This window comes from Canis lupus, chromosome 9 (genome assembly GCF_011100685.1).
Source record: "Canis lupus familiaris isolate Mischka breed German Shepherd chromosome 9, alternate assembly UU_Cfam_GSD_1.0, whole genome shotgun sequence".
NCBI classification, from domain to species: Eukaryota; Metazoa; Chordata; class Mammalia; order Carnivora; family Canidae; genus Canis; species Canis lupus.
This window is the reverse complement of record NC_049230.1, coordinates 30595361-30605369: the sequence shown is the minus strand read 5'-3', so window position 1 is coordinate 30605369 and position 10009 is coordinate 30595361. Positions and strand designations below refer to the sequence as shown.

At 40.6% G+C, this 10009-nt stretch overlaps 1 long non-coding RNA gene across 1 annotated transcript; it reads left to right on the top strand.

The window, feature by feature from the left end:
* The first annotated feature begins 1943 nt into the window (after positions 1–1943).
* Positions 1944–8669, top strand: LOC111097540. The gene is made up of 4 exons (XR_005364055.1): positions 1944–2183; positions 5826–5939; positions 6175–6227; positions 8260–8669. It is a non-coding gene; the product is annotated as an uncharacterized LOC111097540 (long non-coding RNA).
* Positions 8670–10009: the final 1340 nt, after the last annotated feature.

The window sequence follows — 10009 nt, the reverse complement described above, 5'->3', positions numbered from 1 at the left end:
GGCGTTACTGGCCATAGAACAGAGAGGCTGATGTTTTTTCATTTCTCTCCTATGAGGGAACTTAACAGTCAGGACCAGAGCTGTGGTCTGGGGGAACAGAGTAGGTGGTGAAAGAGCATTCCCAGCAGAATGAGGATTATCTTTGATCTGCTCCCATGACCCACCCCCTAGATGACCCCACTCTTAGTAAATAAACACTGATCATATTCCCATCACAGAGTCTGTTTTGGGGACTGTCAGATCTCTTGTGGTAACATTGGAATTTCATTTCTATAAAACTTGGAAGGAGTGAGTCTTCTGAGAGACTGAAGATCTCGTTAGATCTCAGTAGATCTAAAACAACTTCCATCGAGAATGTAGCTTATCTGAGTTTGGCTCCCAAGCATGTTCAGAAGCCTATGTTCAGAAACACTAGCTTTTTTGCTTGTTTTCCAGGAAATATTCAGTTTTCAACCTCTAAATCTTCCAAGTTTCTAAAACGAAGATTCGCCAGGCACACACTGGAGAAAGGAGCTCAGAGTTCCTGGAGCTAGTGGGTGGAGGCAGAAAGAGATGGGCTACTGAGGCAGGAGTCAGAGACAGTGGGTGGCTGGGAAGAAGACAGGGTGGAACCAGCCACCCATTGCCCCAGGGTCAGATTCGAACAGGAATTGTTTCCCTTTCTCTGCTTGCAAGTTTTTTCAAGAGTCATTTACATTATAAACCTATTCATTTATCAAAGAAAATAACATTTGTTATGGAGAGAAAAGCCTAGAGTCTTATGGCAACGCCATAACCAAGGAGACCAAAAAAATCAATGTACTGGAAAATCCATTTGAGTCTGGCATCTTAATTTTTGCAGGCAGAAGTCTGAGGCACAGAGAGGGAAGGTGCCCTGCCCAAGGACTCACAAGTGGAAAGCAGGATTCCATCACAGTTTGTTTTTCTTCTGGCTCCATGCCCTGCCCCTTCTCAGAGCCCACCCTAGTGACCCCTAGTGGGTGTCCCCCGTGGTTTCTGCCTCCATGTCTCTGGCAGTTTGCCCAGCTTCTCTGTGGGGTGATGAGCTGATAGTGAGTTTGCTACAGGAAATGTCTCAGGGCTCAGACTCATGAACCCCAAAGGAATTCATTCTTTCCTCTCAGTCATGAGGCACCACTGGACCCTGATCAAGAAGGAGGCAAGAGTCTAGATTAAACTACCTTGTGCCAACATCTACTAAAGTTAAATTCTAAGAGGCTCAACAGCAAGGAAAGGAGAGAGAAGAGGATGGAAGGTAGAGGGAAGAATGGCAAGAGGAAGTGAGAAGATGGAGCATAGAGGAGAAATAAGCAAAGGTGAGGAAGGAAAGGAGGATTACTAAACAAGAAATAGAATTGAGTGTATCTTTTTTTGTTCTTGGTTCAAGAACTTCCAAACTGAGCATCACATGAAATCTACTGGGTGCCCCTAGGAGCAGAAATAGACCTTGGGTTTACTGCGTCTAGGGATCCCACTTGCATCCTGAGAGGTCAAGAGGGCCAACTCCTTACCATCTGAATACTGAGAAAAGGGTGGAGAGGGTGCCTTCATTTCCTAACTTTTGACAGACTCCTTTCTGGACGCTCCATTGATTCTACTATGGGTGCTTTCTGGTCCTGATCCAAACCATAATTAGGTTTGGGCTTGGAGAAACATGGAAGCCATGGATTTTCCTCAGCCACTTTTCAGCCAGAAACTCTACCAGGAAGCCTCCACGCCTCTTAAACAGAAGTATATGTTAATGTCCTTTGTCCAGCCAGAAGCTGCCCCAGCTTTGCTTTGCTGAAGTCTGTGGGTGTCTTTGATCTCCAAATGGCTTCCAGATCTCCTGTGAGCACTGTGAGTGGCAGCATCCAACCAGGAATGCCTGTGGCTGCAGGGACACGAAGAGCCCTGGAGGCTGAGCAGCTGCTGCTTTCTCTCACTCCACTGCTCACCCTCCACCACTGCTCGCCCTCCGGCTCTAGGTTAGCCAGTGCTAGTGGGCAGACGCCAGCTGGAGTCCCTGACCACCTCTGGATTCTGACACCCCTGTGAACGTCAGATAGACCCCCAGGCAGGACCCACCACGGATCTATTTGCCTGAGGGTCTAAGAGAACCCCTGGGAAAGCAGACAGATGTGCTTTACCAGAAACAAAGTCCCAGTGTCCAAAGGGACTGAGGTTTATGAGCACAGCTTCATGTAAGTAATGTCTTCATGTAAGTAATGTCTGTAATTTGGATGCTTTCCCTGCAAAGAGGGATTCTATGAGTAGTAAAACAAAATAAAACTGAAAGGTCTGTTTATACTAAAAACTGCTTTGGTAAGCCTCTGACAAACTAGAAGCACAGGGGAGGGAGGCATTCCTCCCTCAGTAAGAACACACATGGGAAGGCTGTGTGCAAGATCCTAATATTAAGGCCCTAAATACTGGACCTAATATTAAAGTCTAATATTATATGCTGCCTTAACATTAGGCGAAATGGAAGTAGTTGCTGTCCAAACATTTGGGTCTAAAGGTATATTTGGGATTTACTTACTGGGTCTTTTCAAAGTTCCTGGAAGTTCCAGGGTCTGCAGTGATTATAGATATAGATATAGATATAGATATAGATATAGATATAGATATAATTAACTAGATATTTCATTTGATTAGTCATTTAAAAAAATCTGTCCTTAGAAAGAAAACTCTCAGGCATGAGATTTTGAACACAGATATTAGTGAAAATGACTTCTAAAATTCTTAATAAGCCTCTAGATAATATTTATAATTACTAGAGGCAGGAAAAAGGTTCACTTCAGAAGTAACCACAGGTCAATTGCCAGATGAGACTTACCCACCTATAATGTTAAGACACAGTTCAGTCCTAAAGCAATGGTATTTTAAAAAAAAAAAAAAAAAAAAATTTGTTCTTAAAACAATTTTTTAAGGTTTAGTAGGCTGAATTAAAAACAATCTGATAATTTTTAAAATAAAATGATTTACAAAAACAAAATGACAAAAAGTTAAATAAAACATTTTTCTCGTGAAAGTGCTACCCAACTATAAGAAATAGACACCTAAGTAGGAAAACAAACAAGAAAAAATAAACATGACTGACACACATGACAAAAAAATCAATCTCATTAGGAATCAAATGTAAAGTGAATTTAGGGATGCCTGGTTGGCTCAGCAGTTGAGCGTCTGTCTTTGGCTCAGAGCATGATCCCAGGGTCCCAGAATTGGGGCTCCAATTCGGGCTCACCCACATTGGGCTCCCTGCGTGGATCCTGCTTCTCCCTCAGCCTGTGTCTCTGCCTCTTTCTCTCTCTGTGTCTCCCATGAATAAATAATAAAATCTTTTAAAAAAATTAATAAAGTGAATTTAAATGAAACACCATTTTCTGTAAGTAAATTGGCAAAGTTTACAAAGTTACAAAGGGACTGTGATGCTTGGAAATAAAAATTGAGAGATAAGCATAAGTAACTTGTCTGTTTTGTCTTTAAAATCTCCATATGATTATATTCTACTTTATATTCTATCTGTACTTATTTCAATATGCACATCCCCCATTCAAAATCTTCAAATAACATTTGACTCTTTATATATGTTATTTTTTTTTCCTCAGCTGCTGAGTGTCTTAAGGAAACATTCAAATAAAGGGGCTAGCTTATTGGGATCATCCAGGGGGTTGGTAGAAGGAAAGAAGTGGAGGCAGATACCCAAACTCAAGCGAATGACAGGAGATGGTCAGGAAGTAAGTATTGGGAAGCACAAATGAAAGACAAATAATGAAGTAGCTGAATGGCATACGGAACATGAATTTTTAGCTAAAAACTTTAGACTCTGACCCACATGCTCCTTCCTCACCTGAAAGTATAAAGAAAAAACACACAGCTTCCAATAATGGGAACTGACACCTTTAAAGGGAATCAGGACTTTTGAGCTGGAGATTGAGAAAATGTTCAGGTAGGATGTAGTTAATGGAGGAAAATGAAATGAGGGCTTCATGGTAAATAATAAATACATTATTTCTGAGCTATGCTTAAGACCACATTTCATGACAGCTCACTAGACCAGATAAGGACTAGTTAAGAATTACCTAATAACCAGCTGATTTTGGAATAAGACTGACATTTCTTTGCACTTGGTGGGAAAAGGACAAGTGTCTATAGAAAAGACTCCTTCCCCCCACCCCCAAAGGAAGTGAGTTGAAGGGATACTTTTAAGAATACCAAGAAAGTGGGGCTCCTGGGTGACTCATGGTTAAGTGTCTGCCTTCAGCTCAGGTCATGTTCCCAGGGTCCTGGGATCAACCCTCAGGTTGGGTTCCCCATTCAATGAGAAAGCTGCTTCTCCCTCTCCCCCACTGCTTGTGCTCTCTCTTGCCATCTATCTCTCTCCCTCAAATAAATAAATAAATAAATAAATAAATAAATAAATAAATAAATAAATAAATAAAATCGTTTAAAAAATACTAAGAGGGCAGCCTGGGTGGCTCAGCAGTTTAGTGCTGCCTTCAGCCCAGGGCCTGATCCTGAAGACCCAGGATCAAGACCCACATCGGGCTCCCTGCATGGAGCCTGCTTCTCCCTCTGCCTGTGTCTCTGCCTCTCTGTGTGACTATCATGAATAAATAAATAAAATCTTAAAAAAAAAAATACTAAGGAAATAATCAGGGAGTTTCTCCAGCATACAAGTAGATGGGAAATCCTAATTCCAAACTCCATGCCAGGCAGCATGATTGCAATCATTTTAGGCCAGAAAATTTTTGAAATTAGGTAAAAAGCAATGACCCACTTTGGTCATGATACATCTCTGGAGAGTACCTGTAGCTTTTAAATATATACAAATTCCTGGTATACCATTCAACATAAACTAGCTGTCTTGATCCTCCCCTAGTATTCTGAACTCCTACATTAACTGCCTTTTTGGAGAGATCTCAAACTTATAATGCCCAGGATATATTTGAACATTCTTCCAAGAACTTGATCTTCCAATACTCCAATTCACACACAAACACAATGTTCTATGGGTTCTGTTTCTCTGGCTAATACTTGGGGTGACAAGTATCCTATTTGTTTCTCAATCCCTAAGGATGTTTAAGGATCAAGGGCAAAGATATTCATTTAGCCCTCTATTCTGGGAGAGTAGAGAGTAAAAATCAAACAGTTGAAAACTCAGGCTCCTTTTGGCGTATTCTTTTGATTCCATGTTATAGAATGCCTTCTTGGTCTTCTTTAGAAATTTTTTTTTTTTTAAGATTCATTTATTTGAGAGAGAGAGAGAACATGAGCAACAGGGGCAGAGGGAAAGGGTTAGAGGAACAAGGATAAAGAATCTCAAGCAGACTCTGCATTGAGTTTGGAGCCTGATGTGGAGCTTAATCACATGACCCTGAAATCATGACCTGAGCCAAAACCAATTGTCAGATGCTTAACTGACTGTGCCAACAGGTACCCCTTCCTAGGAATCTTTTCTCCTCCCCCTTCTCCTTCTCCTTCTTGTTCTTCTTCTTTAAAGAAATCTTTTAAATTGTATTTCTTTCTTGGTGTCCCCACATTGCAGCAGAGTGAGCAGGGTACAGAGAGCTACCATCTCTCCTTCTAGAAGGCAACAGAGTGAAGCTCAGGGGATAAGATCCAGGTTCACTTAGACCCAGGCACTTACTAAGGCACTTACCAAGGCAAAAGTACTCTCAGAGCTTAGTTCATGTACATAAAATTATGTATACACAAAAACAATATAAAATGGTTAAGGCACAAATTAAAAATAAGATATATCTCAAGGTTTTTTTTGTTCATTAACTTGACTCTTTTGATATTACCAATACATGGATTTTGTCATATTAAACTATCAACAGGTTAGGTGCAAAATAATTGACATGTGTTGGATTGACAAATATACCAGTGCTCCTGAGATGAACCAAGAGAGAAAACAGGAAACAATCTTTGAACAGCAGAAGGAAACACCAAAGGTAGGTGAGCCTGGAATTTCCCTAGGAAGGGGCCTGCCTAATTCTTTTGCCTTAGGAGAAATTCATATTGACATCAGGGCCTGGGAGGAAACAGAGGCCACAGCTGGGAGAGGTGAGAAGGGAAAGATCTGCCATTTGCGGAGTGTCATCTTTGTCCCAGACATTTATATATAGATTCAATTTTGATTTTCAGAACCACCTGAGCAGTTATAAAATATTATCACTATTTTTCCAGATGGGGATGTAGACACAGGAAGGTAAAGACTCTTATCTAAGATCACACAGTTGGTAAGTATCATATGTGGGACTCAAACACCTCAATTCCATCCTCCCTTACTTGTCCTAACTTTAGGGGGAAATATGAGTGGTCTAACCAGCCTATGAGTATATCTCAGGAAGGAAGCCACCATGTAGGGGTCCTTTATTTGAAGCCACAGTTAACAGTGATATCAAGAGGGCAGAAAGAATGAAAAGTAGAGGTGGAAGCAAAGGTTAGGTACGGAGAATAGGGCACGTCTCCAAATCTGAGAAGTTTCAGAAGTAGAGATAGAAGCCAGATTAAACATGGGAATTGAAGAAGTAAATTGAGAAATAATGGGGGACCATTAAGGGAGGGAACAGCAGGGTGTTCTTGAATGAATATTTGTAAAGATCCTTTAGCTATAGTCGGGTTTTCCTATGATCCCCTTTCCTTATCCCCCAGCATGATGTGTGGCCAAATTCATCATGTTTCAAGCACCAGAGGTGGGTTCTTTTATTTGATTATGTACTTATTTCATTAAATTTCTATCCCTTTCAGGGTCATGCAAAGATGTAAGTTCTCAGGGGTGGGGTTCCAAGGGACTTTATCACTTAGCTACCAGCTTATCTAACAGTATACAGGATCAGATATCGAACAGTAACTATTCAGCTATAAATACCAGCTTCCTGTGTTTGGAAAAGGTAAGGAAATTGTTCATTCATTCTACAAATATTTGTGGAGGATGCAAAAATGGAAAAGGACCATCGTGGCAGTTCAGATGAAATGCTGGGGTAGTTCAGAGGAGGAAACTGGCATTTGAGCCCGGACTAAAACCCAGCCCCACTCTTGTGTGTGTATGTGTGTGTGTGTGTGTGTGTGTGTTTTCAATTCCTTCTTATAGCTCTGACATTTGCACTGATCACACAGTATTATAATTATCCAGTTACTTGTCTGCCTTCCTTAAGTAAACTAAAATCTTCTAAAGAGCAAAAATTGAACTTGGTTTATCATTGATAACTCACAGCTAAAAGTAGCACTCATTTAATAAATATTTTTTGACTTTTCATTGATTTTACATTAATAATCAGACCTTGCAAATCATGATTCCAATTAGAAAACCCAGCCCTAGGATCTGCAATCGATGGGTTGAGACTCTGCATATAAAAAGATAGGGTTTTTGAGACCGTTTATGTTACCTTAAAAAAAAAAAAAAAAGATTTACTTATTTATTTGAGAGAGAGAATGTGTATTGGGGAAGGGGGGTAAGCAGAGGGGGAGAAAGAGAGAATCCCAAGCAGACTACATACAGGCTGAGTGTGGAGCCCCAGGCAGGGCTTAATCCCATGACCCCAAGATCATGAGTCAGAGTCAGATGCTTAACCAAATGAGTGACTCAGGTGCCCCTACATTACCTTTTTGAGCAGAGTTTACACCATGGTTTTCTTGAACTTCTTATAGAATTAAAAACAGTGCCACACACATGGGAAAAATAAAAAAAAAAAAAATCTGCTAAGAACAATTGAATAATTAGACTTACAGCAAAACACAAATTAATAGGACTTCAGAAAAGAGTTTCATCATGCTCTTGTCATTTTTTTTCATTGTATTATCCTAATCCCTGACACAGAAAACAGAGGACATGTTGACCATGTCTACATGAAGCTTCACATTAGCTTTATTTGACAAAGATGCAAGTAATGCATGGACAATCTGTGCATGAGAACCAGATGTCTCATTTGCATTTGGATTTTTACAGTAGAAATGAACCTTGGAGGCATGAGAAGTGCACTAAATTTATTTTAATTGACAGATGGACTTAGAATGTTGAGACAGATCATTTTTCAGGCATCCAATGCAAAAGTAAATATGTTCACTTGAAGGGGTATAAATAACAATAGAGAAAGGTTAGACAGTGAAGGCTAACACTGGAAAAATCTGGAGGGTAGGGAAGCTGGAAGGACTCAGATATCAGAAGAAATAAGCATCCAATTTCAATTAATATTACTTGAGACCATCTTATGCACCAGTTGTTGAAAAAACAACTGCTACATTCATTATCTCATTTACTTTTCATAACAGCATATGGGAAAACTGATGAAACTCCATTCTGCAAATAAAGAAATGGAAGCTCAAAGAGGCTAAGGGGTCTCAACCATGTACCCAATGAAAGGGGACTTCAACTATCTCCATTTTGGCCTAAAACCTTCTAATTGATTAAGGTCTTCTTTCCAGCTTATCTCTTAAGTAAAAGACCCTGGGGGCAAAGCATCCCAAAACAGGAACTGAAACTACCTCCTCAAGACTAAGGACTGCCCTAAGCCAGCAAGACCCCATGTGATTGACCTCTAAGACAATGATCACCCTGACCTTTACTGCCCGCCTGCGTGTACCCACTGACCTTTGTCCTACATTTTCCTTATATTATCCTAGAAGCATTTGGAGTACTTTTGGAGAGAATCTTTGAGATGCCAGTCCTCTGTCTTCCCAGTATTGGCCTCACTGAAATAAATTCCTTTGTTGTTTTACCACCACTCATTTCTCTGCCTTTGGATTTTGTCTGTGGCAAGTGGCTGAATCTGGTCTGTTCGGGACCCCTAGAGCCAGACGCTTTTGCATTCCTGTACCCCAACTATACCCACAGTAGCAAATCTCTGCATTAGCCATCAAACCTAGGTTTTGTGGCTTCCCGGCCAATGGTCTAAAGCAGACAAAGCATAACACTCAGTGCTTTATGCTAAATGTTTGCATATTGAACTCCAATAAAAAAATAAAAAAACTTGACACTGGAGGCAAAATAAATAAATAAGTAAATATAAATAAATAAATAACAGACAAAGCAGGGAGGAGCAGGCTGGGTCTCCAGTGTCAATAGCAAGACTCCAGAGTCAGTCAGCAAGGCCAGTTTAACTGGCTAGGAGCCCCAAGTGGAGCTTCTTAAAGGGACTGCTGAAGACAGCAGTCTAGGACTCATAGATATTAAGCCTTTGAGGCCATTAGATAAACCTAACCACAGAATCCTAGCAGGGCAGAGATGCTACTGTCCTGGTAAAGCATTCATAGGTTCACCCTCTGGAGTCCTGGTCATTGGATCAGTGCAAAAGGTGAGTCCAGGAACATAGAATCTGATCTGAGAGTGAAGAGAAGTCAGCCCTCCAGGAAAATTTAAATGATCTGTTCTACTCTGCTGTATTTGCAGGTTTATAATGAATACACTTTTGCTGGCTCAAAATGAGCCTGTGCTCCTTTGAGCAGAAAGAGTTAACCCTCTGGGAATGAGAAGGGAAGCTGAGTTGGTTAGGCTGTTAGAGAAACTGCATATAGCACATTGAAAAGGAGAATGGGCCCTTCGCTGGGTCGCTGTTGTTCAGCATTGGGACTAGGAAATGGTTTATTGTACAATATTCAATAAGTATTTTCTTTGAAGGAAGTGTGCTGTAAATGTGTCAAATGACAGTTAGTGATTGGTCCTTGGGGAGAGGAGATGTTTTGTGCTTGAACTGTGTTACTTGAAAAATTGAGGACCCGAAGGCAAGCTTCTACCTTAAATCACATGGACCTAGAGCAGTTCTGACTCTTACACCAAGGAGGATATATTGAGAATATTATTTCCTTGGCTTTGTGTGGCTCTTTGTATGTCTCAAAGCATATTCATACACATCATCATTCTTGTTCTTTCTTGTTACTTGGCAAAGACAAAGTATGATTATTCTCCCTCCCCCTTATTTTTAGATAAAAGAACAATGGCTTTTTTAGGTTAAAAAACAGGTTGGAGAATTGACTTTCTAACAGAACCAACATGAGGTTGTGGCTGCTACTCATCCTCACCCTC